General features: G+C 46.7%; 54 non-coding genes across 54 annotated transcripts; all 54 read left to right on the plus strand.

Moving 5' to 3' along the window:
• Window positions 1-72: 72 nt before the first annotated feature.
• LOC136680062 (U5 spliceosomal RNA) lies at window positions 73-186 on the plus strand. Its single transcript, XR_010796786.1, has one exon. It is a non-coding gene; the product is annotated as a U5 spliceosomal RNA (small nuclear RNA).
• A 235-nt stretch (window positions 187-421) lies between these two features.
• LOC136680103 (U2 spliceosomal RNA) lies at window positions 422-612 on the plus strand. The gene has a single exon (XR_010796824.1). It is a non-coding gene; the product is annotated as a U2 spliceosomal RNA (small nuclear RNA).
• Window positions 613-918: 306 nt separating this feature from the next.
• On the plus strand, window positions 919-1,032 carry LOC136680063 (U5 spliceosomal RNA). The gene has a single exon (XR_010796787.1). It is a non-coding gene; the product is annotated as a U5 spliceosomal RNA (small nuclear RNA).
• Window positions 1,033-1,267: 235 nt separating this feature from the next.
• Window positions 1,268-1,458, plus strand: LOC136680113 (U2 spliceosomal RNA). Its single transcript, XR_010796833.1, has one exon. It is a non-coding gene; the product is annotated as a U2 spliceosomal RNA (small nuclear RNA).
• Window positions 1,459-1,764: 306 nt separating this feature from the next.
• LOC136680064 (U5 spliceosomal RNA) lies at window positions 1,765-1,878 on the plus strand. Its single transcript, XR_010796788.1, has one exon. It is a non-coding gene; the product is annotated as a U5 spliceosomal RNA (small nuclear RNA).
• A 235-nt stretch (window positions 1,879-2,113) lies between these two features.
• LOC136680114 (U2 spliceosomal RNA) lies at window positions 2,114-2,304 on the plus strand. The gene has a single exon (XR_010796834.1). It is a non-coding gene; the product is annotated as a U2 spliceosomal RNA (small nuclear RNA).
• Window positions 2,305-2,611: 307 nt separating this feature from the next.
• Window positions 2,612-2,725, plus strand: LOC136680066 (U5 spliceosomal RNA). The gene has a single exon (XR_010796789.1). It is a non-coding gene; the product is annotated as a U5 spliceosomal RNA (small nuclear RNA).
• Window positions 2,726-2,960: 235 nt separating this feature from the next.
• On the plus strand, window positions 2,961-3,151 carry LOC136680116 (U2 spliceosomal RNA). Its single transcript, XR_010796836.1, has one exon. It is a non-coding gene; the product is annotated as a U2 spliceosomal RNA (small nuclear RNA).
• Window positions 3,152-3,458: 307 nt separating this feature from the next.
• LOC136680067 (U5 spliceosomal RNA) lies at window positions 3,459-3,572 on the plus strand. The gene has a single exon (XR_010796790.1). It is a non-coding gene; the product is annotated as a U5 spliceosomal RNA (small nuclear RNA).
• A 235-nt stretch (window positions 3,573-3,807) lies between these two features.
• Window positions 3,808-3,998, plus strand: LOC136680117 (U2 spliceosomal RNA). The gene has a single exon (XR_010796837.1). It is a non-coding gene; the product is annotated as a U2 spliceosomal RNA (small nuclear RNA).
• A 305-nt stretch (window positions 3,999-4,303) lies between these two features.
• LOC136680111 (U5 spliceosomal RNA) lies at window positions 4,304-4,418 on the plus strand. The gene has a single exon (XR_010796832.1). It is a non-coding gene; the product is annotated as a U5 spliceosomal RNA (small nuclear RNA).
• Window positions 4,419-4,653: 235 nt separating this feature from the next.
• Window positions 4,654-4,844, plus strand: LOC136680118 (U2 spliceosomal RNA). The gene has a single exon (XR_010796838.1). It is a non-coding gene; the product is annotated as a U2 spliceosomal RNA (small nuclear RNA).
• A 307-nt stretch (window positions 4,845-5,151) lies between these two features.
• Window positions 5,152-5,265, plus strand: LOC136680069 (U5 spliceosomal RNA). Its single transcript, XR_010796792.1, has one exon. It is a non-coding gene; the product is annotated as a U5 spliceosomal RNA (small nuclear RNA).
• Window positions 5,266-5,500: 235 nt separating this feature from the next.
• LOC136680119 (U2 spliceosomal RNA) lies at window positions 5,501-5,691 on the plus strand. The gene has a single exon (XR_010796839.1). It is a non-coding gene; the product is annotated as a U2 spliceosomal RNA (small nuclear RNA).
• Window positions 5,692-5,997: 306 nt separating this feature from the next.
• On the plus strand, window positions 5,998-6,111 carry LOC136680070 (U5 spliceosomal RNA). The gene has a single exon (XR_010796793.1). It is a non-coding gene; the product is annotated as a U5 spliceosomal RNA (small nuclear RNA).
• Window positions 6,112-6,346: 235 nt separating this feature from the next.
• Window positions 6,347-6,537, plus strand: LOC136680120 (U2 spliceosomal RNA). Its single transcript, XR_010796840.1, has one exon. It is a non-coding gene; the product is annotated as a U2 spliceosomal RNA (small nuclear RNA).
• A 306-nt stretch (window positions 6,538-6,843) lies between these two features.
• On the plus strand, window positions 6,844-6,957 carry LOC136680071 (U5 spliceosomal RNA). The gene has a single exon (XR_010796794.1). It is a non-coding gene; the product is annotated as a U5 spliceosomal RNA (small nuclear RNA).
• A 235-nt stretch (window positions 6,958-7,192) lies between these two features.
• Window positions 7,193-7,383, plus strand: LOC136680121 (U2 spliceosomal RNA). The gene has a single exon (XR_010796841.1). It is a non-coding gene; the product is annotated as a U2 spliceosomal RNA (small nuclear RNA).
• A 305-nt stretch (window positions 7,384-7,688) lies between these two features.
• On the plus strand, window positions 7,689-7,802 carry LOC136680072 (U5 spliceosomal RNA). The gene has a single exon (XR_010796795.1). It is a non-coding gene; the product is annotated as a U5 spliceosomal RNA (small nuclear RNA).
• A 235-nt stretch (window positions 7,803-8,037) lies between these two features.
• On the plus strand, window positions 8,038-8,228 carry LOC136680122 (U2 spliceosomal RNA). Its single transcript, XR_010796842.1, has one exon. It is a non-coding gene; the product is annotated as a U2 spliceosomal RNA (small nuclear RNA).
• A 305-nt stretch (window positions 8,229-8,533) lies between these two features.
• Window positions 8,534-8,647, plus strand: LOC136680073 (U5 spliceosomal RNA). Its single transcript, XR_010796796.1, has one exon. It is a non-coding gene; the product is annotated as a U5 spliceosomal RNA (small nuclear RNA).
• A 235-nt stretch (window positions 8,648-8,882) lies between these two features.
• LOC136680124 (U2 spliceosomal RNA) lies at window positions 8,883-9,073 on the plus strand. The gene has a single exon (XR_010796843.1). It is a non-coding gene; the product is annotated as a U2 spliceosomal RNA (small nuclear RNA).
• Window positions 9,074-9,379: 306 nt separating this feature from the next.
• On the plus strand, window positions 9,380-9,493 carry LOC136680074 (U5 spliceosomal RNA). Its single transcript, XR_010796797.1, has one exon. It is a non-coding gene; the product is annotated as a U5 spliceosomal RNA (small nuclear RNA).
• Window positions 9,494-9,728: 235 nt separating this feature from the next.
• Window positions 9,729-9,919, plus strand: LOC136680125 (U2 spliceosomal RNA). Its single transcript, XR_010796844.1, has one exon. It is a non-coding gene; the product is annotated as a U2 spliceosomal RNA (small nuclear RNA).
• A 307-nt stretch (window positions 9,920-10,226) lies between these two features.
• Window positions 10,227-10,340, plus strand: LOC136680075 (U5 spliceosomal RNA). Its single transcript, XR_010796798.1, has one exon. It is a non-coding gene; the product is annotated as a U5 spliceosomal RNA (small nuclear RNA).
• Window positions 10,341-10,575: 235 nt separating this feature from the next.
• Window positions 10,576-10,766, plus strand: LOC136680126 (U2 spliceosomal RNA). Its single transcript, XR_010796845.1, has one exon. It is a non-coding gene; the product is annotated as a U2 spliceosomal RNA (small nuclear RNA).
• Window positions 10,767-11,066: 300 nt separating this feature from the next.
• LOC136680076 (U5 spliceosomal RNA) lies at window positions 11,067-11,180 on the plus strand. The gene has a single exon (XR_010796799.1). It is a non-coding gene; the product is annotated as a U5 spliceosomal RNA (small nuclear RNA).
• A 235-nt stretch (window positions 11,181-11,415) lies between these two features.
• Window positions 11,416-11,606, plus strand: LOC136680128 (U2 spliceosomal RNA). The gene has a single exon (XR_010796847.1). It is a non-coding gene; the product is annotated as a U2 spliceosomal RNA (small nuclear RNA).
• Window positions 11,607-11,911: 305 nt separating this feature from the next.
• On the plus strand, window positions 11,912-12,025 carry LOC136680077 (U5 spliceosomal RNA). The gene has a single exon (XR_010796800.1). It is a non-coding gene; the product is annotated as a U5 spliceosomal RNA (small nuclear RNA).
• A 235-nt stretch (window positions 12,026-12,260) lies between these two features.
• LOC136680129 (U2 spliceosomal RNA) lies at window positions 12,261-12,451 on the plus strand. Its single transcript, XR_010796848.1, has one exon. It is a non-coding gene; the product is annotated as a U2 spliceosomal RNA (small nuclear RNA).
• Window positions 12,452-12,751: 300 nt separating this feature from the next.
• On the plus strand, window positions 12,752-12,865 carry LOC136680078 (U5 spliceosomal RNA). The gene has a single exon (XR_010796801.1). It is a non-coding gene; the product is annotated as a U5 spliceosomal RNA (small nuclear RNA).
• Window positions 12,866-13,100: 235 nt separating this feature from the next.
• On the plus strand, window positions 13,101-13,291 carry LOC136680130 (U2 spliceosomal RNA). The gene has a single exon (XR_010796849.1). It is a non-coding gene; the product is annotated as a U2 spliceosomal RNA (small nuclear RNA).
• Window positions 13,292-13,591: 300 nt separating this feature from the next.
• On the plus strand, window positions 13,592-13,705 carry LOC136680080 (U5 spliceosomal RNA). The gene has a single exon (XR_010796803.1). It is a non-coding gene; the product is annotated as a U5 spliceosomal RNA (small nuclear RNA).
• A 235-nt stretch (window positions 13,706-13,940) lies between these two features.
• On the plus strand, window positions 13,941-14,131 carry LOC136680131 (U2 spliceosomal RNA). Its single transcript, XR_010796850.1, has one exon. It is a non-coding gene; the product is annotated as a U2 spliceosomal RNA (small nuclear RNA).
• Window positions 14,132-14,431: 300 nt separating this feature from the next.
• On the plus strand, window positions 14,432-14,545 carry LOC136680082 (U5 spliceosomal RNA). Its single transcript, XR_010796804.1, has one exon. It is a non-coding gene; the product is annotated as a U5 spliceosomal RNA (small nuclear RNA).
• Window positions 14,546-14,780: 235 nt separating this feature from the next.
• Window positions 14,781-14,971, plus strand: LOC136680132 (U2 spliceosomal RNA). Its single transcript, XR_010796851.1, has one exon. It is a non-coding gene; the product is annotated as a U2 spliceosomal RNA (small nuclear RNA).
• A 300-nt stretch (window positions 14,972-15,271) lies between these two features.
• On the plus strand, window positions 15,272-15,385 carry LOC136680083 (U5 spliceosomal RNA). Its single transcript, XR_010796805.1, has one exon. It is a non-coding gene; the product is annotated as a U5 spliceosomal RNA (small nuclear RNA).
• A 235-nt stretch (window positions 15,386-15,620) lies between these two features.
• LOC136680133 (U2 spliceosomal RNA) lies at window positions 15,621-15,811 on the plus strand. The gene has a single exon (XR_010796852.1). It is a non-coding gene; the product is annotated as a U2 spliceosomal RNA (small nuclear RNA).
• A 300-nt stretch (window positions 15,812-16,111) lies between these two features.
• LOC136680084 (U5 spliceosomal RNA) lies at window positions 16,112-16,225 on the plus strand. The gene has a single exon (XR_010796806.1). It is a non-coding gene; the product is annotated as a U5 spliceosomal RNA (small nuclear RNA).
• Window positions 16,226-16,460: 235 nt separating this feature from the next.
• LOC136680134 (U2 spliceosomal RNA) lies at window positions 16,461-16,651 on the plus strand. The gene has a single exon (XR_010796853.1). It is a non-coding gene; the product is annotated as a U2 spliceosomal RNA (small nuclear RNA).
• Window positions 16,652-16,951: 300 nt separating this feature from the next.
• On the plus strand, window positions 16,952-17,065 carry LOC136680085 (U5 spliceosomal RNA). Its single transcript, XR_010796807.1, has one exon. It is a non-coding gene; the product is annotated as a U5 spliceosomal RNA (small nuclear RNA).
• A 235-nt stretch (window positions 17,066-17,300) lies between these two features.
• Window positions 17,301-17,491, plus strand: LOC136680135 (U2 spliceosomal RNA). The gene has a single exon (XR_010796854.1). It is a non-coding gene; the product is annotated as a U2 spliceosomal RNA (small nuclear RNA).
• A 306-nt stretch (window positions 17,492-17,797) lies between these two features.
• Window positions 17,798-17,911, plus strand: LOC136680086 (U5 spliceosomal RNA). Its single transcript, XR_010796808.1, has one exon. It is a non-coding gene; the product is annotated as a U5 spliceosomal RNA (small nuclear RNA).
• A 235-nt stretch (window positions 17,912-18,146) lies between these two features.
• Window positions 18,147-18,337, plus strand: LOC136680136 (U2 spliceosomal RNA). The gene has a single exon (XR_010796855.1). It is a non-coding gene; the product is annotated as a U2 spliceosomal RNA (small nuclear RNA).
• A 306-nt stretch (window positions 18,338-18,643) lies between these two features.
• LOC136680087 (U5 spliceosomal RNA) lies at window positions 18,644-18,757 on the plus strand. Its single transcript, XR_010796809.1, has one exon. It is a non-coding gene; the product is annotated as a U5 spliceosomal RNA (small nuclear RNA).
• A 235-nt stretch (window positions 18,758-18,992) lies between these two features.
• On the plus strand, window positions 18,993-19,183 carry LOC136680137 (U2 spliceosomal RNA). Its single transcript, XR_010796856.1, has one exon. It is a non-coding gene; the product is annotated as a U2 spliceosomal RNA (small nuclear RNA).
• Window positions 19,184-19,488: 305 nt separating this feature from the next.
• LOC136680088 (U5 spliceosomal RNA) lies at window positions 19,489-19,602 on the plus strand. Its single transcript, XR_010796810.1, has one exon. It is a non-coding gene; the product is annotated as a U5 spliceosomal RNA (small nuclear RNA).
• A 235-nt stretch (window positions 19,603-19,837) lies between these two features.
• Window positions 19,838-20,028, plus strand: LOC136680140 (U2 spliceosomal RNA). The gene has a single exon (XR_010796858.1). It is a non-coding gene; the product is annotated as a U2 spliceosomal RNA (small nuclear RNA).
• Window positions 20,029-20,333: 305 nt separating this feature from the next.
• On the plus strand, window positions 20,334-20,447 carry LOC136680089 (U5 spliceosomal RNA). The gene has a single exon (XR_010796811.1). It is a non-coding gene; the product is annotated as a U5 spliceosomal RNA (small nuclear RNA).
• Window positions 20,448-20,682: 235 nt separating this feature from the next.
• Window positions 20,683-20,873, plus strand: LOC136680141 (U2 spliceosomal RNA). Its single transcript, XR_010796859.1, has one exon. It is a non-coding gene; the product is annotated as a U2 spliceosomal RNA (small nuclear RNA).
• Window positions 20,874-21,178: 305 nt separating this feature from the next.
• LOC136680090 (U5 spliceosomal RNA) lies at window positions 21,179-21,292 on the plus strand. Its single transcript, XR_010796812.1, has one exon. It is a non-coding gene; the product is annotated as a U5 spliceosomal RNA (small nuclear RNA).
• A 235-nt stretch (window positions 21,293-21,527) lies between these two features.
• Window positions 21,528-21,718, plus strand: LOC136680142 (U2 spliceosomal RNA). The gene has a single exon (XR_010796860.1). It is a non-coding gene; the product is annotated as a U2 spliceosomal RNA (small nuclear RNA).
• Window positions 21,719-22,025: 307 nt separating this feature from the next.
• Window positions 22,026-22,139, plus strand: LOC136680092 (U5 spliceosomal RNA). The gene has a single exon (XR_010796814.1). It is a non-coding gene; the product is annotated as a U5 spliceosomal RNA (small nuclear RNA).
• Window positions 22,140-22,374: 235 nt separating this feature from the next.
• On the plus strand, window positions 22,375-22,565 carry LOC136680143 (U2 spliceosomal RNA). Its single transcript, XR_010796861.1, has one exon. It is a non-coding gene; the product is annotated as a U2 spliceosomal RNA (small nuclear RNA).
• Window positions 22,566-22,812: the final 247 nt, after the last annotated feature.

Here is a 22,812-nt window from a genome sequence, read left to right on the forward strand (position 1 = left end):
GTTCAGTCTGCACCCTCCGCAAGAGTCTTAGACCTCCAGCAGAGGAGCGGAAGGCCTGCCGTTAGCCGTCATATCTCGGGTTTCTCTTCAGTCACGTACAAATCTTTCGCCTTTTACTAAAGATTTCCGTGGAGGGGAACGTTGACGAGTTTTGTGTATTTTTGAAGGCTCTGTTGCTGCAGAGCTACACATTTTCTTCCTGTATAATGACAGAGCGACAGCCGTCTTTGGAGCACGCCTTGCCACAAGTTCCTGTAGCAGCAGCTCTTAGCTTCTGTTTGCAGTTCTTGGTGGGAGGAGCCTCCGGTGTGGTGGTGGTGTCTGAGTGGGAGGGGTCAAGGTCTGACAACCAGGTTTAAATACCCTCCAGTAGTTGCTGGTTTGCGGCAGGGTGCTCCGGGCCGGCCGGGCCTTTCCGGTTATCGCTTCTCGGCCTTTTGGCTAAGATCAAGTGTAGTATCTGTTCTTATCAGTTTAATATCTGATACGTCCTCTATACGAGGACTACATATTAAATTGATTTTTTGAGCAGGGAGACGGAAGAGGGGCTTGCTCCGTCCGCTCCACGCATCGACCCGGTATTGCAGTACTTCTGGGAACGGTGCACCTCCTTAAACTGGTTAAAAGTCAGAAAGAAATAAGTTAGGACATGGGTACGGCTTTATGATGTTGCCTTCTCGAGGCTGTTGTCTTTTTAATCTGTTTCATGGTTTTCCCTCCATTTTTCTTCTTTTTTTTTTTTTTTTTTTTTTTTAAATACAAATCTATGATCTCATGTTTTTCTCGTCTGTGTTGACCTCTAATTGGCGTGTTAATTTATGCACAGATTATCCCACCCTGACCTTTGTTCAGTCTGCACCCTCCGCAAGAGTCTTAGACCTCCAGCAGAGGAGCGGAAGGCCTGCCGTTAGCCGTCATATCTCGGGTTTCTCTTCAGTCACGTACAAATCTTTCGCCTTTTACTAAAGATTTCCGTGGAGGGGAACGTTGACGAGTTTTGTGTATTTTTGAAGGCTCTGTTGCTGCAGAGCTACACATTTTCTTCCTGTATAATGACAGAGCGACAGCCGTCTTTGGAGCACGCCTTGCCACAAGTTCCTGTAGCAGCAGCTCTTAGCTTCTGTTTGCAGTTCTTGGTGGGAGGAGCCTCCGGTGTGGTGGTGGTGTCTGAGTGGGAGGGGTCAAGGTCTGACGACCAGGTTTAAATACCCTCCAGTAGTTGCTGGTTTGCGGCAGGGTGCTCCGGGCCGGCCGGGCCTTTCCGGTTATCGCTTCTCGGCCTTTTGGCTAAGATCAAGTGTAGTATCTGTTCTTATCAGTTTAATATCTGATACGTCCTCTATACGAGGACTACATATTAAATTGATTTTTTGAGCAGGGAGACGGAAGAGGGGCTTGCTCCGTCCGCTCCACGCATCGACCCGGTATTGCAGTACTTCTGGGAACGGTGCACCTCCTTAAACTGGTTAAAAGTCAGAAAGAAATAAGTTAGGACATGGGTAAGGCTTTATGATGTTGCCTTCTCGAGGCTGTTGTCTTTTTAATCTGTTTCATGGTTTTCCCTCCATTTTTCTTCTTTTTTTTTTTTTTTTTTTTTTTTAAATACAAATCTATGATCTCATGTTTTTCTCGTCTGTGTTGACCTCTAATTGGCGTGTTAATTTATGCACAGATTATCCCACCCTGACCTTTGTTCAGTCTGCACCCTCCGCAAGAGTCTTAGACCTCCAGCAGAGGAGCGGAAGGCCTGCCGTTAGCCGTCATATCTCGGGTTTCTCTTCAGTCACGTACAAATCTTTCGCCTTTTACTAAAGATTTCCGTGGAGGGGAACGTTGACGAGTTTTGTGTATTTTTGAAGGCTCTGTTGCTGCAGAGCTACACATTTTCTTCCTGTATAATGACAGAGCGACAGCCGTCTTTGGAGCACGCCTTGCCACAAGTTCCTGTAGCAGCAGCTCTTAGCTTCTGTTTGCAGTTCTTGGTGGGAGGAGCCTCCGGTGTGGTGGTGGTGTCTGAGTGGGAGGGGTCAAGGTCTGACGACCAGGTTTAAATACCCTCCAGTAGTTGCTGGTTTGCGGCAGGGTGCTCCGGGCCGGCCGGGCCTTTCCGGTTATCGCTTCTCGGCCTTTTGGCTAAGATCAAGTGTAGTATCTGTTCTTATCAGTTTAATATCTGATACGTCCTCTATACGAGGACTACATATTAAATTGATTTTTTGAGCAGGGAGACGGAAGAGGGGCTTGCTCCGTCCGCTCCACGCATCGACCCGGTATTGCAGTACTTCTGGGAACGGTGCACCTCCTTAAACTGGTTAAAAGTCAGAAAGAAATAAGTTAGGACATGGGTACGGCTTTATGATGTTGCCTTCTCGAGGCTGTTCTCTTTTTAATCTGTTTCATGGTTTTCCCTCCATTTTTCTTCTTTTTTTTTTTTTTTTTTTTTTTTTAAATACAAATCTATGATCTCATGTTTTTCTCGTCTGTGTTGACCTCTAATTGGCGTGTTAATTTATGCACAGATTATCCCACCCTGACCTTTGTTCAGTCTGCACCCTCCGCAAGAGTCTTAGACCTCCAGCAGAGGAGCGGAAGGCCTGCCGTTAGCCGTCATATCTCGGGTTTCTCTTCAGTCACGTACAAATCTTTCGCCTTTTACTAAAGATTTCCGTGGAGGGGAACGTTGACGAGTTTTGTGTATTTTTGAAGGCTCTGTTGCTGCAGAGCTACACATTTTCTTCCTGTATAATGACAGAGCGACAGCCGTCTTTGGAGCACGCCTTGCCACAAGTTCCTGTAGCAGCAGCTCTTAGCTTCTGTTTGCAGTTCTTGGTGGGAGGAGCCTCCGGTGTGGTGGTGGTGTCTGAGTGGGAGGGGTCAAGGTCTGACGACCAGGTTTAAATACCCTCCAGTAGTTGCTGGTTTGCGGCAGGGTGCTCCGGGCCGGCCGGGCCTTTCCGGTTATCGCTTCTCGGCCTTTTGGCTAAGATCAAGTGTAGTATCTGTTCTTATCAGTTTAATATCTGATACGTCCTCTATACGAGGACTACATATTAAATTGATTTTTTGAGCAGGGAGACGGAAGAGGGGCTTGCTCCGTCCGCTCCACGCATCGACCCGGTATTGCAGTACTTCTGGGAACGGTGCACCTCCTTAAACTGGTTAAAAGTCAGAAAGAAATAAGTTAGGACATGGGTACGGCTTTATGATGTTGCCTTCTCGAGGCTGTTCTCTTTTTAATCTGTTTCATGGTTTTCCCTCCATTTTTCTTCTTTTTTTTTTTTTTTTTTTTTTTTTAAATACAAATCTATGATCTCATGTTTTTCTCGTCTGTGTTGACCTCTAATTGGCGTGTTAATTTATGCACAGATTATCCCACCCTGACCTTTGTTCAGTCTGCACCCTCCGCAAGAGTCTTAGACCTCCAGCAGAGGAGCGGAAGGCCTGCCGTTAGCCGTCATATCTCGGGTTTCTCTTCAGTCACGTACAAATCTTTCGCCTTTTACTAAAGATTTCCGTGGAGGGGAACGTTGACGAGTTTTGTGTATTTTTGAAGGCTCTGTTGCTGCAGAGCTACACATTTTCTTCCTGTATAATGACAGAGCGACAGCCGTCTTTGGAGCACGCCTTGCCACAAGTTCCTGTAGCAGCAGCTCTTAGCTTCTGTTTGCAGTTCTTGGTGGGAGGAGCCTCCGGTGTGGTGGTGGTGTCTGAGTGGGAGGGGTCAAGGTCTGACGACCAGGTTTAAATACCCTCCAGTAGTTGCTGGTTTGCGGCAGGGTGCTCCGGGCCGGCCGGGCCTTTCCGGTTATCGCTTCTCGGCCTTTTGGCTAAGATCAAGTGTAGTATCTGTTCTTATCAGTTTAATATCTGATACGTCCTCTATACGAGGACTACATATTAAATTGATTTTTTGAGCAGGGAGACGGAAGAGGGGCTTGCTCCGTCCGCTCCACGCATCGACCCGGTATTGCAGTACTTCTGGGAACGGTGCACCTCCTTAAACTGGTTAAAAGTCAGAAAGAAATAAGTTAGGACATGGGTACGGCTTTATGATGTTGCCTTCTCGAGGCTGTTGTCTTTTTAATCTGTTTCATGGTTTTCCCTCCATTTTTCTTCTTTTTTTTTTTTTTTTTTTTTTTTAAATACAAATCTATGATCTCATGTTTTTCTCGTCTGTGTTGACCTCTAATTGGCGTGTTAATTTATGCACAGATTATCCCACCCTGACCTTTGTTCAGTCTGCACCCTCCGCAAGAGTCTTAGACCTCCAGCAGAGGAGCGGAAGGCCTGCCGTTAGCCGTCATATCTCAGGTTTCTCTTCAGTCACGTACAAATCTTTCGCCTTTTACTAAAGATTTCCGTGGAGGGGAACGTTGACGAGTTTTGTGTATTTTTGAAGGCTCTGTTGCTGCAGAGCTACACATTTTCTTCCTGTATAATGACAGAGCGACAGCCGTCTTTGGAGCACGCCTTGCCACAAGTTCCTGTAGCAGCAGCTCTTAGCTTCTGTTTGCAGTTCTTGGTGGGAGGAGCCTCCGGTGTGGTGGTGGTGTCTGAGTGGGAGGGGTCAAGGTCTGACGACCAGGTTTAAATACCCTCCAGTAGTTGCTGGTTTGCGGCAGGGTGCTCCGGGCCGGCCGGGCCTTTCCGGTTATCGCTTCTCGGCCTTTTGGCTAAGATCAAGTGTAGTATCTGTTCTTATCAGTTTAATATCTGATACGTCCTCTATACGAGGACTACATATTAAATTGATTTTTTGAGCAGGGAGACGGAAGAGGGGCTTGCTCCGTCCGCTCCACGCATCGACCCGGTATTGCAGTACTTCTGGGAACGGTGCACCTCCTTAAACTGGTTAAAAGTCAGAAAGAAATAAGTTAGGACATGGGTACGGCTTTATGATGTTGCCTTCTCGAGGCTGTTCTCTTTTTAATCTGTTTCATGGTTTTCCCTCCATTTTTCTTCTTTTTTTTTTTTTTTTTTTTTTTTTAAATACAAATCTATGATCTCATGTTTTTCTCGTCTGTGTTGACCTCTAATTGGCGTGTTAATTTATGCACAGATTATCCCACCCTGACCTTTGTTCAGTCTGCACCCTCCGCAAGAGTCTTAGACCTCCAGCAGAGGAGCGGAAGGCCTGCCGTTAGCCGTCATATCTCGGGTTTCTCTTCAGTCACGTACAAATCTTTCGCCTTTTACTAAAGATTTCCGTGGAGGGGAACGTTGACGAGTTTTGTGTATTTTTGAAGGCTCTGTTGCTGCAGAGCTACACATTTTCTTCCTGTATAATGACAGAGCGACAGCCGTCTTTGGAGCACGCCTTGCCACAAGTTCCTGTAGCAGCAGCTCTTAGCTTCTGTTTGCAGTTCTTGGTGGGAGGAGCCTCCGGTGTGGTGGTGGTGTCTGAGTGGGAGGGGTCAAGGTCTGACGACCAGGTTTAAATACCCTCCAGTAGTTGCTGGTTTGCGGCAGGGTGCTCCGGGCCGGCCGGGCCTTTCCGGTTATCGCTTCTCGGCCTTTTGGCTAAGATCAAGTGTAGTATCTGTTCTTATCAGTTTAATATCTGATACGTCCTCTATACGAGGACTACATATTAAATTGATTTTTTGAGCAGGGAGACGGAAGAGGGGCTTGCTCCGTCCGCTCCACGCATCGACCCGGTATTGCAGTACTTCTGGGAACGGTGCACCTCCTTAAACTGGTTAAAAGTCAGAAAGAAATAAGTTAGGACATGGGTAAGGCTTTATGATGTTGCCTTCTCGAGGCTGTTCTCTTTTTAATCTGTTTCATGGTTTTCCCTCCATTTTTCTTCTTTTTTTTTTTTTTTTTTTTTTTTAAATACAAATCTATGATCTCATGTTTTTCTCGTCTGTGTTGACCTCTAATTGGCGTGTTAATTTATGCACAGATTATCCCACCCTGACCTTTGTTCAGTCTGCACCCTCCGCAAGAGTCTTAGACCTCCAGCAGAGGAGCGGAAGGCCTGCCGTTAGCCGTCATATCTCGGGTTTCTCTTCAGTCACGTACAAATCTTTCGCCTTTTACTAAAGATTTCCGTGGAGGGGAACGTTGACGAGTTTTGTGTATTTTTGAAGGCTCTGTTGCTGCAGAGCTACACATTTTCTTCCTGTATAATGACAGAGCGACAGCCGTCTTTGGAGCACGCCTTGCCACAAGTTCCTGTAGCAGCAGCTCTTAGCTTCTGTTTGCAGTTCTTGGTGGGAGGAGCCTCCGGTGTGGTGGTGGTGTCTGAGTGGGAGGGGTCAAGGTCTGACGACCAGGTTTAAATACCCTCCAGTAGTTGCTGGTTTGCGGCAGGGTGCTCCGGGCCGGCCGGGCCTTTCCGGTTATCGCTTCTCGGCCTTTTGGCTAAGATCAAGTGTAGTATCTGTTCTTATCAGTTTAATATCTGATACGTCCTCTATACGAGGACTACATATTAAATTGATTTTTTGAGCAGGGAGACGGAAGAGGGGCTTGCTCCGTCCGCTCCACGCATCGACCCGGTATTGCAGTACTTCTGGGAACGGTGCACCTCCTTAAACTGGTTAAAAGTCAGAAAGAAATAAGTTAGGACATGGGTACGGCTTTATGATGTTGCCTTCTCGAGGCTGTTGTCTTTTTAATCTGTTTCATGGTTTTCCCTCCATTTTTCTTCTTTTTTTTTTTTTTTTTTTTTTTTAAATACAAATCTATGATCTCATGTTTTTCTCGTCTGTGTTGACCTCTAATTGGCGTGTTAATTTATGCACAGATTATCCCACCCTGACCTTTGTTCAGTCTGCACCCTCCGCAAGAGTCTTAGACCTCCAGCAGAGGAGCGGAAGGCCTGCCGTTAGCCGTCATATCTCGGGTTTCTCTTCAGTCACGTACAAATCTTTCGCCTTTTACTAAAGATTTCCGTGGAGGGGAACGTTGACGAGTTTTGTGTATTTTTGAAGGCTCTGTTGCTGCAGAGCTACACATTTTCTTCCTGTATAATGACAGAGCGACAGCCGTCTTTGGAGCACGCCTTGCCACAAGTTCCTGTAGCAGCAGCTCTTAGCTTCTGTTTGCAGTTCTTGGTGGGAGGAGCCTCCGGTGTGGTGGTGGTGTCTGAGTGGGAGGGGTCAAGGTCTGACGACCAGGTTTAAATACCCTCCAGTAGTTGCTGGTTTGCGGCAGGGTGCTCCGGGCCGGCCGGGCCTTTCCGGTTATCGCTTCTCGGCCTTTTGGCTAAGATCAAGTGTAGTATCTGTTCTTATCAGTTTAATATCTGATACGTCCTCTATACGAGGACTACATATTAAATTGATTTTTTGAGCAGGGAGACGGAAGAGGGGCTTGCTCCGTCCGCTCCACGCATCGACCCGGTATTGCAGTACTTCTGGGAACGGTGCACCTCCTTAAACTGGTTAAAAGTCAGAAAGAAATAAGTTAGGACATGGGTACGGCTTTATGATGTTGCCTTCTCGAGGCTGTTGTCTTTTTAATCTGTTTCATGGTTTTCCCTCCATTTTTCTTCTTTTTTTTTTTTTTTTTTTTTTTAAATACAAATCTATGATCTCATGTTTTTCTCGTCTGTGTTGACCTCTAATTGGCGTGTTAATTTATGCACAGATTATCCCACCCTGACCTTTGTTCAGTCTGCACCCTCCGCAAGAGTCTTAGACCTCCAGCAGAGGAGCGGAAGGCCTGCCGTTAGCCGTCATATCTCGGGTTTCTCTTCAGTCACGTACAAATCTTTCGCCTTTTACTAAAGATTTCCGTGGAGGGGAACGTTGACGAGTTTTGTGTATTTTTGAAGGCTCTGTTGCTGCAGAGCTACACATTTTCTTCCTGTATAATGACAGAGCGACAGCCGTCTTTGGAGCACGCCTTGCCACAAGTTCCTGTAGCAGCAGCTCTTAGCTTCTGTTTGCAGTTCTTGGTGGGAGGAGCCTCCGGTGTGGTGGTGGTGTCTGAGTGGGAGGGGTCAAGGTCTGACGACCAGGTTTAAATACCCTCCAGTAGTTGCTGGTTTGCGGCAGGGTGCTCCGGGCCGGCCGGGCCTTTCCGGTTATCGCTTCTCGGCCTTTTGGCTAAGATCAAGTGTAGTATCTGTTCTTATCAGTTTAATATCTGATACGTCCTCTATACGAGGACTACATATTAAATTGATTTTTTGAGCAGGGAGACGGAAGAGGGGCTTGCTCCGTCCGCTCCACGCATCGACCCGGTATTGCAGTACTTCTGGGAACGGTGCACCTCCTTAAACTGGTTAAAAGTCAGAAAGAAATAAGTTAGGACATGGGTACGGCTTTATGATGTTGCCTTCTCGAGGCTGTTGTCTTTTTAATCTGTTTCATGGTTTTCCCTCCATTTTTCTTCTTTTTTTTTTTTTTTTTTTTTTTAAATACAAATCTATGATCTCATGTTTTTCTCGTCTGTGTTGACCTCTAATTGGCGTGTTAATTTATGCACAGATTATCCCACCCTGACCTTTGTTCAGTCTGCACCCTCCGCAAGAGTCTTAGACCTCCAGCAGAGGAGCGGAAGGCCTGCCGTTAGCCGTCATATCTCGGGTTTCTCTTCAGTCACGTACAAATCTTTCGCCTTTTACTAAAGATTTCCGTGGAGGGGAACGTTGACGAGTTTTGTGTATTTTTGAAGGCTCTGTTGCTGCAGAGCTACACATTTTCTTCCTGTATAATGACAGAGCGACAGCCGTCTTTGGAGCACGCCTTGCCACAAGTTCCTGTAGCAGCAGCTCTTAGCTTCTGTTTGCAGTTCTTGGTGGGAGGAGCCTCCGGTGTGGTGGTGGTGTCTGAGTGGGAGGGGTCAAGGTCTGACGACCAGGTTTAAATACCCTCCAGTAGTTGCTGGTTTGCGGCAGGGTGCTCCGGGCCGGCCGGGCCTTTCCGGTTATCGCTTCTCGGCCTTTTGGCTAAGATCAAGTGTAGTATCTGTTCTTATCAGTTTAATATCTGATACGTCCTCTATACGAGGACTACATATTAAATTGATTTTTTGAGCAGGGAGACGGAAGAGGGGCTTGCTCCGTCCGCTCCACGCATCGACCCGGTATTGCAGTACTTCTGGGAACGGTGCACCTCCTTAAACTGGTTAAAAGTCAGAAAGAAATAAGTTAGGACATGGGTACGGCTTTATGATGTTGCCTTCTCGAGGCTGTTCTCTTTTTAATCTGTTTCATGGTTTTCCCTCCATTTTTCTTCTTTTTTTTTTTTTTTTTTTTTTTTAAATACAAATCTATGATCTCATGTTTTTCTCGTCTGTGTTGACCTCTAATTGGCGTGTTAATTTATGCACAGATTATCCCACCCTGACCTTTGTTCAGTCTGCACCCTCCGCAAGAGTCTTAGACCTCCAGCAGAGGAGCGGAAGGCCTGCCGTTAGCCGTCATATCTCGGGTTTCTCTTCAGTCACGTACAAATCTTTCGCCTTTTACTAAAGATTTCCGTGGAGGGGAACGTTGACGAGTTTTGTGTATTTTTGAAGGCTCTGTTGCTGCAGAGCTACACATTTTCTTCCTGTATAATGACAGAGCGACAGCCGTCTTTGGAGCACGCCTTGCCACAAGTTCCTGTAGCAGCAGCTCTTAGCTTCTGTTTGCAGTTCTTGGTGGGAGGAGCCTCCGGTGTGGTGGTGGTGTCTGAGTGGGAGGGGTCAAGGTCTGACGACCAGGTTTAAATACCCTCCAGTAGTTGCTGGTTTGCGGCAGGGTGCTCCGGGCCGGCCGGGCCTTTCCGGTTATCGCTTCTCGGCCTTTTGGCTAAGATCAAGTGTAGTATCTGTTCTTATCAGTTTAATATCTGATACGTCCTCTATACGAGGACTACATATTAAATTGATTTTTTGAGCAGGGAGACGGAAGAGGGGCTTGCTCCGTCCGCTCCACGCATCGACCCGGTATTGCAGTACTTCTGGGAACGGTGCACCTCCTTAAACTGGTTAAAAGTCAGAAAGAAATAAGTTAGGACATGGGTACGGCTTTATGATGTTGCCTTCTCGAGGCTGTTCTCTTTTTAATCTGTTTCATGGTTTTCCCTCCATTTTTCTTCTTTTTTTTTTTTTTTTTTTTTTTTTAAATACAAATCTATGATCTCATGTTTTTCTCGTCTGTGTTGACCTCTAATTGGCGTGTTAATTTATGCACAGATTATCCCACCCTGACCTTTGTTCAGTCTGCACCCTCCGCAAGAGTCTTAGACCTCCAGCAGAGGAGCGGAAGGCCTGCCGTTAGCCGTCATATCTCGGGTTTCTCTTCAGTCACGTACAAATCTTTCGCCTTTTACTAAAGATTTCCGTGGAGGGGAACGTTGACGAGTTTTGTGTATTTTTGAAGGCTCTGTTGCTGCAGAGCTACACATTTTCTTCCTGTATAATGACAGAGCGACAGCCGTCTTTGGAGCACGCCTTGCCACAAGTTCCTGTAGCAGCAGCTCTTAGCTTCTGTTTGCAGTTCTTGGTGGGAGGAGCCTCCGGTGTGGTGGTGGTGTCTGAGTGGGAGGGGTCAAGGTCTGACGACCAGGTTTAAATACCCTCCAGTAGTTGCTGGTTTGCGGCAGGCTGCTCCGGGCCGGCCGGGCCTTTCCGGTTATCGCTTCTCGGCCTTTTGGCTAAGATCAAGTGTAGTATCTGTTCTTATCAGTTTAATATCTGATACGTCCTCTATACGAGGACTACATATTAAATTGATTTTTTGAGCAGGGAGACGGAAGAGGGGCTTGCTCCGTCCGCTCCACGCATCGACCCGGTATTGCAGTACTTCTGGGAACGGTGCACCTCCTTAAACTGGTTAAAAGTCAGAAAGAAATAAGTTAGGACATGGGTACGGCTTTATGATGTTGCCTTCTCGGGGCTGTTCTCTTTTTAATCTGTTTCATGGTTTTCCCTCCATTTTTCTTCTTTTTTTTTTTTTTTTTTAAATACAAATCTATGATCTCATGTTTTTCTCGTCTGTGTTGACCTCTAATTGGCGTGTTAATTTATGCACAGATTATCCCACCCTGACCTTTGTTCAGTCTGCACCCTCCGCAAGAGTCTTAGACCTCCAGCAGAGGAGCGGAAGGCCTGCCGTTAGCCGTCATATCTCGGGTTTCTCTTCAGTCACGTACAAATCTTTCGCCTTTTACTAAAGATTTCCGTGGAGGGGAACGTTGACGAGTTTTGTGTATTTTTGAAGGCTCTGTTGCTGCAGAGCTACACATTTTCTTCCTGTATAATGACAGAGCGACAGCCGTCTTTGGAGCACGCCTTGCCACGAGTTCCTGTAGCAGCAGCTCTTAGCTTCTGTTTGCAGTTCTTGGTGGGAGGAGCCTCCGGTGTGGTGGTGGTGTCTGAGTGGGAGGGGTCAAGGTCTGACGACCAGGTTTAAATACCCTCCAGTAGTTGCTGGTTTGCGGCAGGGTGCTCCGGGCCGGCCGGGCCTTTCCGGTTATCGCTTCTCGGCCTTTTGGCTAAGATCAAGTGTAGTATCTGTTCTTATCAGTTTAATATCTGATACGTCCTCTATACGAGGACTACATATTAAATTGATTTTTTGAGCAGGGAGACGGAAGAGGGGCTTGCTCCGTCCGCTCCACGCATCGACCCGGTATTGCAGTACTTCTGGGAACGGTGCACCTCCTTAAACTGGTTAAAAGTCAGAAAGAAATAAGTTAGGACATGGGTACGGCTTTATGATGTTGCCTTCTCGAGGCTGTTCTCTTTTTAATCTGTTTCATGGTTTTCCCTCCATTTTTCTTCTTTTTTTTTTTTTTTTTTTTTTTAAATACAAATCTATGATCTCATGTTTTTCTCGTCTGTGTTGACCTCTAATTGGCGTGTTAATTTATGCACAGATTATCCCACCCTGACCTTTGTTCAGTCTGCACCCTCCGCAAGAGTCTTAGACCTCCAGCAGAGGAGCGGAAGGCCTGCCGTTAGCCGTCATATCTCGGGTTTCTCTTCAGTCACGTACAAATCTTTCGCCTTTTACTAAAGATTTCCGTGGAGGGGAACGTTGACGAGTTTTGTGTATTTTTGAAGGCTCTGTTGCTGCAGAGCTACACATTTTCTTCCTGTATAATGACAGAGCGACAGCCGTCTTTGGAGCACGCCTTGCCACAAGTTCCTGTAGCAGCAGCTCTTAGCTTCTGTTTGCAGTTCTTGGTGGGAGGAGCCTCCGGTGTGGTGGTGGTGTCTGAGTGGGAGGGGTCAAGGTCTGACGACCAGGTTTAAATACCCTCCAGTAGTTGCTGGTTTGCGGCAGGCTGCTCCGGGCCGGCCGGGCCTTTCCGGTTATCGCTTCTCGGCCTTTTGGCTAAGATCAAGTGTAGTATCTGTTCTTATCAGTTTAATATCTGATACGTCCTCTATACGAGGACTACATATTAAATTGATTTTTTGAGCAGGGAGACGGAAGAGGGGCTTGCTCCGTCCGCTCCACGCATCGACCCGGTATTGCAGTACTTCTGGGAACGGTGCACCTCCTTAAACTGGTTAAAAGTCAGAAAGAAATAAGTTAGGACATGGGTACGGCTTTATGATGTTGCCTTCTCGGGGCTGTTCTCTTTTTAATCTGTTTCATGGTTTTCCCTCCATTTTTCTTCTTTTTTTTTTTTTTTTTTAAATACAAATCTATGATCTCATGTTTTTCTCGTCTGTGTTGACCTCTAATTGGCGTGTTAATTTATGCACAGATTATCCCACCCTGACCTTTGTTCAGTCTGCACCCTCCGCAAGAGTCTTAGACCTCCAGCAGAGGAGCGGAAGGCCTGCCGTTAGCCGTCATATCTCGGGTTTCTCTTCAGTCACGTACAAATCTTTCGCCTTTTACTAAAGATTTCCGTGGAGGGGAACGTTGACGAGTTTTGTGTATTTTTGAAGGCTCTGTTGCTGCAGAGCTACACATTTTCTTCCTGTATAATGACAGAGCGACAGCCGTCTTTGGAGCACGCCTTGCCACAAGTTCCTGTAGCAGCAGCTCTTAGCTTCTGTTTGCAGTTCTTGGTGGGAGGAGCCTCCGGTGTGGTGGTGGTGTCTGAGTGGGAGGGGTCAAGGTCTGACGACCAGGTTTAAATACCCTCCAGTAGTTGCTGGTTTGCGGCAGGCTGCTCCGGGCCGGCCGGGCCTTTCCGGTTATCGCTTCTCGGCCTTTTGGCTAAGATCAAGTGTAGTATCTGTTCTTATCAGTTTAATATCTGATACGTCCTCTATACGAGGACTACATATTAAATTGATTTTTTGAGCAGGGAGACGGAAGAGGGGCTTGCTCCGTCCGCTCCACGCATCGACCCGGTATTGCAGTACTTCTGGGAACGGTGCACCTCCTTAAACTGGTTAAAAGTCAGAAAGAAATAAGTTAGGACATGGGTACGGCTTTATGATGTTGCCTTCTCGGGGCTGTTCTCTTTTTAATCTGTTTCATGGTTTTCCCTCCATTTTTCTTCTTTTTTTTTTTTTTTTTTAAATACAAATCTATGATCTCATGTTTTTCTCGTCTGTGTTGACCTCTAATTGGCGTGTTAATTTATGCACAGATTATCCCACCCTGACCTTTGTTCAGTCTGCACCCTCCGCAAGAGTCTTAGACCTCCAGCAGAGGAGCGGAAGGCCTGCCGTTAGCCGTCATATCTCGGGTTTCTCTTCAGTCACGTACAAATCTTTCGCCTTTTACTAAAGATTTCCGTGGAGGGGAACGTTGACGAGTTTTGTGTATTTTTGAAGGCTCTGTTGCTGCAGAGCTACACATTTTCTTCCTGTATAATGACAGAGCGACAGCCGTCTTTGGAGCACGCCTTGCCACGAGTTCCTGTAGCAGCAGCTCTTAGCTTCTGTTTGCAGTTCTTGGTGGGAGGAGCCTCCGGTGTGGTGGTGGTGTCTGAGTGGGAGGGGTCAAGGTCTGACGACCAGGTTTAAATACCCTCCAGTAGTTGCTGGTTTGCGGCAGGCTGCTCCGGGCCGGCCGGGCCTTTCCGGTTATCGCTTCTCGGCCTTTTGGCTAAGATCAAGTGTAGTATCTGTTCTTATCAGTTTAATATCTGATACGTCCTCTATACGAGGACTACATATTAAATTGATTTTTTGAGCAGGGAGACGGAAGAGGGGCTTGCTCCGTCCGCTCCACGCATCGACCCGGTATTGCAGTACTTCTGGGAACGGTGCACCTCCTTAAACTGGTTAAAAGTCAGAAAGAAATAAGTTAGGACATGGGTACGGCTTTATGATGTTGCCTTCTCGGGGCTGTTCTCTTTTTAATCTGTTTCATGGTTTTCCCTCCATTTTTCTTCTTTTTTTTTTTTTTTTTTAAATACAAATCTATGATCTCATGTTTTTCTCGTCTGTGTTGACCTCTAATTGGCGTGTTAATTTATGCACAGATTATCCCACCCTGACCTTTGTTCAGTCTGCACCCTCCGCAAGAGTCTTAGACCTCCAGCAGAGGAGCGGAAGGCCTGCCGTTAGCCGTCATATCTCGGGTTTCTCTTCAGTCACGTACAAATCTTTCGCCTTTTACTAAAGATTTCCGTGGAGGGGAACGTTGACGAGTTTTGTGTATTTTTGAAGGCTCTGTTGCTGCAGAGCTACACATTTTCTTCCTGTATAATGACAGAGCGACAGCCGTCTTTGGAGCACGCCTTGCCACAAGTTCCTGTAGCAGCAGCTCTTAGCTTCTGTTTGCAGTTCTTGGTGGGAGGAGCCTCCGGTGTGGTGGTGGTGTCTGAGTGGGAGGGGTCAAGGTCTGACGACCAGGTTTAAATACCCTCCAGTAGTTGCTGGTTTGCGGCAGGCTGCTCCGGGCCGGCCGGGCCTTTCCGGTTATCGCTTCTCGGCCTTTTGGCTAAGATCAAGTGTAGTATCTGTTCTTATCAGTTTAATATCTGATACGTCCTCTATACGAGGACTACATATTAAATTGATTTTTTGAGCAGGGAGACGGAAGAGGGGCTTGCTCCGTCCGCTCCACGCATCGACCCGGTATTGCAGTACTTCTGGGAACGGTGCACCTCCTTAAACTGGTTAAAAGTCAGAAAGAAATAAGTTAGGACATGGGTACGGCTTTATGATGTTGCCTTCTCGGGGCTGTTCTCTTTTTAATCTGTTTCATGGTTTTCCCTCCATTTTTCTTCTTTTTTTTTTTTTTTTTTAAATACAAATCTATGATCTCATGTTTTTCTCGTCTGTGTTGACCTCTAATTGGCGTGTTAATTTATGCACAGATTATCCCACCCTGACCTTTGTTCAGTCTGCACCCTCCGCAAGAGTCTTAGACCTCCAGCAGAGGAGCGGAAGGCCTGCCGTTAGCCGTCATATCTCGGGTTTCTCTTCAGTCACGTACAAATCTTTCGCCTTTTACTAAAGATTTCCGTGGAGGGGAACGTTGACGAGTTTTGTGTATTTTTGAAGGCTCTGTTGCTGCAGAGCTACACATTTTCTTCCTGTATAATGACAGAGCGACAGCCGTCTTTGGAGCACGCCTTGCCACGAGTTCCTGTAGCAGCAGCTCTTAGCTTCTGTTTGCAGTTCTTGGTGGGAGGAGCCTCCGGTGTGGTGGTGGTGTCTGAGTGGGAGGGGTCAAGGTCTGACGACCAGGTTTAAATACCCTCCAGTAGTTGCTGGTTTGCGGCAGGGTGCTCCGGGCCGGCCGGGCCTTTCCGGTTATCGCTTCTCGGCCTTTTGGCTAAGATCAAGTGTAGTATCTGTTCTTATCAGTTTAATATCTGATACGTCCTCTATACGAGGACTACATATTAAATTGATTTTTTGAGCAGGGAGACGGAAGAGGGGCTTGCTCCGTCCGCTCCACGCATCGACCCGGTATTGCAGTACTTCTGGGAACGGTGCACCTCCTTAAACTGGTTAAAAGTCAGAAAGAAATAAGTTAGGACATGGGTACGGCTTTATGATGTTGCCTTCTCGGGGCTGTTCTCTTTTTAATCTGTTTCATGGTTTTCCCTCCATTTTTCTTCTTTTTTTTTTTTTTTTTTAAATACAAATCTATGATCTCATGTTTTTCTCGTCTGTGTTGACCTCTAATTGGCGTGTTAATTTATGCACAGATTATCCCACCCTGACCTTTGTTCAGTCTGCACCCTCCGCAAGAGTCTTAGACCTCCAGCAGAGGAGCGGAAGGCCTGCCGTTAGCCGTCATATCTCGGGTTTCTCTTCAGTCACGTACAAATCTTTCGCCTTTTACTAAAGATTTCCGTGGAGGGGAACGTTGACGAGTTTTGTGTATTTTTGAAGGCTCTGTTGCTGCAGAGCTACACATTTTCTTCCTGTATAATGACAGAGCGACAGCCGTCTTTGGAGCACGCCTTGCCACGAGTTCCTGTAGCAGCAGCTCTTAGCTTCTGTTTGCAGTTCTTGGTGGGAGGAGCCTCCGGTGTGGTGGTGGTGTCTGAGTGGGAGGGGTCAAGGTCTGACGACCAGGTTTAAATACCCTCCAGTAGTTGCTGGTTTGCGGCAGGGTGCTCCGGGCCGGCCGGGCCTTTCCGGTTATCGCTTCTCGGCCTTTTGGCTAAGATCAAGTGTAGTATCTGTTCTTATCAGTTTAATATCTGATACGTCCTCTATACGAGGACTACATATTAAATTGATTTTTTGAGCAGGGAGACGGAAGAGGGGCTTGCTCCGTCCGCTCCACGCATCGACCCGGTATTGCAGTACTTCTGGGAACGGTGCACCTCCTTAAACTGGTTAAAAGTCAGAAAGAAATAAGTTAGGACATGGGTACGGCTTTATGATGTTGCCTTCTCGGGGCTGTTCTCTTTTTAATCTGTTTCATGGTTTTCCCTCCATTTTTCTTCTTTTTTTTTTTTTTTTTTAAATACAAATCTATGATCTCATGTTTTTCTCGTCTGTGTTGACCTCTAATTGGCGTGTTAATTTATGCACAGATTATCCCACCCTGACCTTTGTTCAGTCTGCACCCTCCGCAAGAGTCTTAGACCTCCAGCAGAGGAGCGGAAGGCCTGCCGTTAGCCGTCATATCTCGGGTTTCTCTTCAGTCACGTACAAATCTTTCGCCTTTTACTAAAGATTTCCGTGGAGGGGAACGTTGACGAGTTTTGTGTATTTTTGAAGGCTCTGTTGCTGCAGAGCTACACATTTTCTTCCTGTATAATGACAGAGCGACAGCCGTCTTTGGAGCACGCCTTGCCACAAGTTCCTGTAGCAGCAGCTCTTAGCTTCTGTTTGCAGTTCTTGGTGGGAGGAGCCTCCGGTGTGGTGGTGGTGTCTGAGTGGGAGGGGTCAAGGTCTGACGACCAGGTTTAAATACCCTCCAGTAGTTGCTGGTTTGCGGCAGGCTGCTCCGGGCCGGCCGGGCCTTTCCGGTTATCGCTTCTCGGCCTTTTGGCTAAGATCAAGTGTAGTATCTGTTCTTATCAGTTTAATATCTGATACGTCCTCTATACGAGGACTACATATTAAATTGATTTTTTGAGCAGGGAGACGGAAGAGGGGCTTGCTCCGTCCGCTCCACGCATCGACCCGGTATTGCAGTACTTCTGGGAACGGTGCACCTCCTTAAACTGGTTAAAAGTCAGAAAGAAATAAGTTAGGACATGGGTACGGCTTTATGATGTTGCCTTCTCGAGGCTGTTCTCTTTTTAATCTGTTTCATGGTTTTCCCTCCATTTTTCTTCTTTTTTTTTTTTTTTTTTTTTTTTAAATACAAATCTATGATCTCATGTTTTTCTCGTCTGTGTTGACCTCTAATTGGCGTGTTAATTTATGCACAGATTATCCCACCCTGACCTTTGTTCAGTCTGCACCCTCCGCAAGAGTCTTAGACCTCCAGCAGAGGAGCGGAAGGCCTGCCGTTAGCCGTCATATCTCGGGTTTCTCTTCAGTCACGTACAAATCTTTCGCCTTTTACTAAAGATTTCCGTGGAGGGGAACGTTGACGAGTTTTGTGTATTTTTGAAGGCTCTGTTGCTGCAGAGCTACACATTTTCTTCCTGTATAATGACAGAGCGACAGCCGTCTTTGGAGCACGCCTTGCCACAAGTTCCTGTAGCAGCAGCTCTTAGCTTCTGTTTGCAGTTCTTGGTGGGAGGAGCCTCCGGTGTGGTGGTGGTGTCTGAGTGGGAGGGGTCAAGGTCTGACGACCAGGTTTAAATACCCTCCAGTAGTTGCTGGTTTGCGGCAGGGTGCTCCGGGCCGGCCGGGCCTTTCCGGTTATCGCTTCTCGGCCTTTTGGCTAAGATCAAGTGTAGTATCTGTTCTTATCAGTTTAATATCTGATACGTCCTCTATACGAGGACTACATATTAAATTGATTTTTTGAGCAGGGAGACGGAAGAGGGGCTTGCTCCGTCCGCTCCACGCATCGACCCGGTATTGCAGTACTTCTGGGAACGGTGCACCTCCTTAAACTGGTTAAAAGTCAGAAAGAAATAAGTTAGGACATGGGTACGGCTTTATGATGTTGCCTTCTCGAGGCTGTTCTCTTTTTAATCTGTTTCATGGTTTTCCCTCCATTTTTCTTCTTTTTTTTTTTTTTTTTTTTTTTTAAATACAAATCTATGATCTCATGTTTTTCTCGTCTGTGTTGACCTCTAATTGGCGTGTTAATTTATGCACAGATTATCCCACCCTGACCTTTGTTCAGTCTGCACCCTCCGCAAGAGTCTTAGACCTCCAGCAGAGGAGCGGAAGGCCTGCCGTTAGCCGTCATATCTCGGGTTTCTCTTCAGTCACGTACAAATCTTTCGCCTTTTACTAAAGATTTCCGTGGAGGGGAACGTTGACGAGTTTTGTGTATTTTTGAAGGCTCTGTTGCTGCAGAGCTACACATTTTCTTTCTGTATAATGACAGAGCGACAGCCGTCTTTGGAGCACGCCTTGCCACAAGTTCCTGTAGCAGCAGCTCTTAGCTGCTGTTTGCAGTTCTTGGTGGGAGGAGCCTCCGGTGTGGTGGTGGTGTCTGAGTGGGAGGGGTCAAGGTCTGACGACCAGGTTTAAATACCCTCCAGTAGTTGCTGGTTTGCGGCAGGGTGCTCCGGGCCGGCCGGGCCTTTCCGGTTATCGCTTCTCGGCCTTTTGGCTAAGATCAAGTGTAGTATCTGTTCTTATCAGTTTAATATCTGATACGTCCTCTATACGAGGACTACATATTAAATTGATTTTTTGAGCAGGGAGACGGAAGAGGGGCTTGCTCCGTCCGCTCCACGCATCGACCCGGTATTGCAGTACTTCTGGGAACGGTGCACCTCCTTAAACTGGTTAAAAGTCAGAAAGAAATAAGTTAGGACATGGGTACGGCTTTATGATGTTGCCTTCTCGAGGCTGTTCTCTTTTTAATCTGTTTCATGGTTTTCCCTCCATTTTTCTTCTTTTTTTTTTTTTTTTTTTTTTTAAATACAAATCTATGATCTCATGTTTTTCTCGTCTGTGTTGACCTCTAATTGGCGTGTTAATTTATGCACAGATTATCCCACCCTGACCTTTGTTCAGTCTGCACCCTCCGCAAGAGTCTTAGACCTCCAGCAGAGGAGCGGAAGGCCTGCCGTTAGCCGTCATATCTCGGGTTTCTCTTCAGTCACGTACAAATCTTTCGCCTTTTACTAAAGATTTCCGTGGAGGGGAACGTTGACGAGTTTTGTGTATTTTTGAAGGCTCTGTTGCTGCAGAGCTACACATTTTCTTCCTGTATAATGACAGAGCGACAGCCGTCTTTGGAGCACGCCTTGCCACAAGTTCCTGTAGCAGCAGCTCTTAGCTTCTGTTTGCAGTTCTTGGTGGGAGGAGCCTCCGGTGTGGTGGTGGTGTCTGAGTGGGAGGGGTCAAGGTCTGACGACCAGGTTTAAATACCCTCCAGTAGTTGCTGGTTTGCGGCAGGGTGCTCCGGGCCGGCCGGGCCTTTCCGGTTATCGCTTCTCGGCCTTTTGGCTAAGATCAAGTGTAGTATCTGTTCTTATCAGTTTAATATCTGATACGTCCTCTATACGAGGACTACATATTAAATTGATTTTTTGAGCAGGGAGACGGAAGAGGGGCTTGCTCCGTCCGCTCCACGCATCGACCCGGTATTGCAGTACTTCTGGGAACGGTGCACCTCCTTAAACTGGTTAAAAGTCAGAAAGAAATAAGTTAGGACATGGGTACGGCTTTATGATGTTGCCTTCTCGAGGCTGTTGTCTTTTTAATCTGTTTCATGGTTTTCCCTCCATTTTTCTTCTTTTTTTTTTTTTTTTTTTTTTTAAATACAAATCTATGATCTCATGTTTTTCTCGTCTGTGTTGACCTCTAATTGGCGTGTTAATTTATGCACAGATTATCCCACCCTGACCTTTGTTCAGTCTGCACCCTCCGCAAGAGTCTTAGACCTCCAGCAGAGGAGCGGAAGGCCTGCCGTTAGCCGTCATATCTCGGGTTTCTCTTCAGTCACGTACAAATCTTTCGCCTTTTACTAAAGATTTCCGTGGAGGGGAACGTTGACGAGTTTTGTGTATTTTTGAAGGCTCTGTTGCTGCAGAGCTACACATTTTCTTCCTGTATAATGACAGAGCGACAGCCGTCTTTGGAGCATGCCTTGCCACAAGTTCCTGTAGCAGCAGCTCTTAGCTTCTGTTTGCAGTTCTTGGTGGGAGGAGCCTCCGGTGTGGTGGTGGTGTCTGAGTGGGAGGGGTCAAGGTCTGACGACCAGGTTTAAATACCCTCCAGTAGTTGCTGGTTTGCGGCAGGGTGCTCCGGGCCGGCCGGGCCTTTCCGGTTATCGCTTCTCGGCCTTTTGGCTAAGATCAAGTGTAGTATCTGTTCTTATCAGTTTAATATCTGATACGTCCTCTATACGAGGACTACATATTAAATTGATTTTTTGAGCAGGGAGACGGAAGAGGGGCTTGCTCCGTCCGCTCCACGCATCGACCCGGTATTGCAGTACTTCTGGGAACGGTGCACCTCCTTAAACTGGTTAAAAGTCAGAAAGAAATAAGTTAGGACATGGGTACGGCTTTATGATGTTGCCTTCTCGAGGCTGTTGTCTTTTTAATCTGTTTCATGGTTTTCCCTCCATTTTTCTTCTTTTTTTTTTTTTTTTTTTTTTTAAATACAAATCTATGATCTCATGTTTTTCTCGTCTGTGTTGACCTCTAATTGGCGTGTTAATTTATGCACAGATTATCCCACCCTGACCTTTGTTCAGTCTGCACCCTCCGCAAGAGTCTTAGACCTCCAGCAGAGGAGCGGAAGGCCTGCCGTTAGCCGTCATATCTCGGGTTTCTCTTCAGTCACGTACAAATCTTTCGCCTTTTACTAAAGATTTCCGTGGAGGGGAACGTTGACGAGTTTTGTGTATTTTTGAAGGCTCTGTTGCTGCAGAGCTACACATTTTCTTCCTGTATAATGACAGAGCGACAGCCGTCTTTGGAGCACGCCTTGCCACAAGTTCCTGTAGCAGCAGCTCTTAGCTTCTGTTTGCAGTTCTTGGTGGGAGGAGCCTCCGGTGTGGTGGTGGTGTCTGAGTGGGAGGGGTCAAGGTCTGACGACCAGGTTTAAATACCCTCCAGTAGTTGCTGGTTTGCGGCAGGGTGCTCCGGGCCGGCCGGGCCTTTCCGGTTATCGCTTCTCGGCCTTTTGGCTAAGATCAAGTGTAGTATCTGTTCTTATCAGTTTAATATCTGATACGTCCTCTATACGAGGACTACATATTAAATTGATTTTTTGAGCAGGGAGACGGAAGAGGGGCTTGCTCCGTCCGCTCCACGCATCGACCCGGTATTGCAGTACTTCTGGGAACGGTGCACCTCCTTAAACTGGTTAAAAGTCAGAAAGAAATAAGTTAGGACATGGGTACGGCTTTATGATGTTGCCTTCTCGAGGCTGTTCTCTTTTTAATCTGTTTCATGGTTTTCCCTCCATTTTTCTTCTTTTTTTTTTTTTTTTTTTTTTTTTAAATACAAATCTATGATCTCATGTTTTTCTCGTCTGTGTTGACCTCTAATTGGCGTGTTAATTTATGCACAGATTATCCCACCCTGACCTTTGTTCAGTCTGCACCCTCCGCAAGAGTCTTAGACCTCCAGCAGAGGAGCGGAAGGCCTGCCGTTAGCCGTCATATCTCGGGTTTCTCTTCAGTCACGTACAAATCTTTCGCCTTTTACTAAAGATTTCCGTGGAGGGGAACGTTGACGAGTTTTGTGTATTTTTGAAGGCTCTGTTGCTGCAGAGCTACACATTTTCTTCCTGTATAATGACAGAGCGACAGCCGTCTTTGGAGCACGCCTTGCCACAAGTTCCTGTAGCAGCAGCTCTTAGCTTCTGTTTGCAGTTCTTGGTGGGAGGAGCCTCCGGTGTGGTGGTGGTGTCTGAGTGGGAGGGGTCAAGGTCTGACGACCAGGTTTAAATACCCTCCAGTAGTTGCTGGTTTGCGGCAGGGTGCTCCGGGCCGGCCGGGCCTTTCCGGTTATCGCTTCTCGGCCTTTTGGCTAAGATCAAGTGTAGTATCTGTTCTTATCAGTTTAATATCTGATACGTCCTCTATACGAGGACTACATATTAAATTGATTTTTTGAGCAGGGAGACGGAAGAGGGGCTTGCTCCGTCCGCTCCACGCATCGACCCGGTATTGCAGTACTTCTGGGAACGGTGCACCTCCTTAAACTGGTTAAAAGTCAGAAAGAAATAAGTTAGGACATGGGTACGGCTTTATGATGTTGCCTTCTCGAGGCTGTTCTCTTTTTAATCTGTTTCATGGTTTTCCCTCCATTTTTCTTCTTTTTTTTTTTTTTTTTTTTTTTTTAAATACAAATCTATGATCTCATGTTTTTCTCGTCTGTGTTGACCTCTAATTGGCGTGTTAATTTATGCACAGATTATCCCACCCTGACCTTTGTTCAGTCTGCA

The sequence above is a fragment of the Hoplias malabaricus genome, unplaced genomic scaffold (genome assembly GCF_029633855.1).
Source record: "Hoplias malabaricus isolate fHopMal1 unplaced genomic scaffold, fHopMal1.hap1 scaffold_132, whole genome shotgun sequence".
Classification (NCBI taxonomy): Eukaryota; Metazoa; Chordata; class Actinopteri; order Characiformes; family Erythrinidae; genus Hoplias; species Hoplias malabaricus.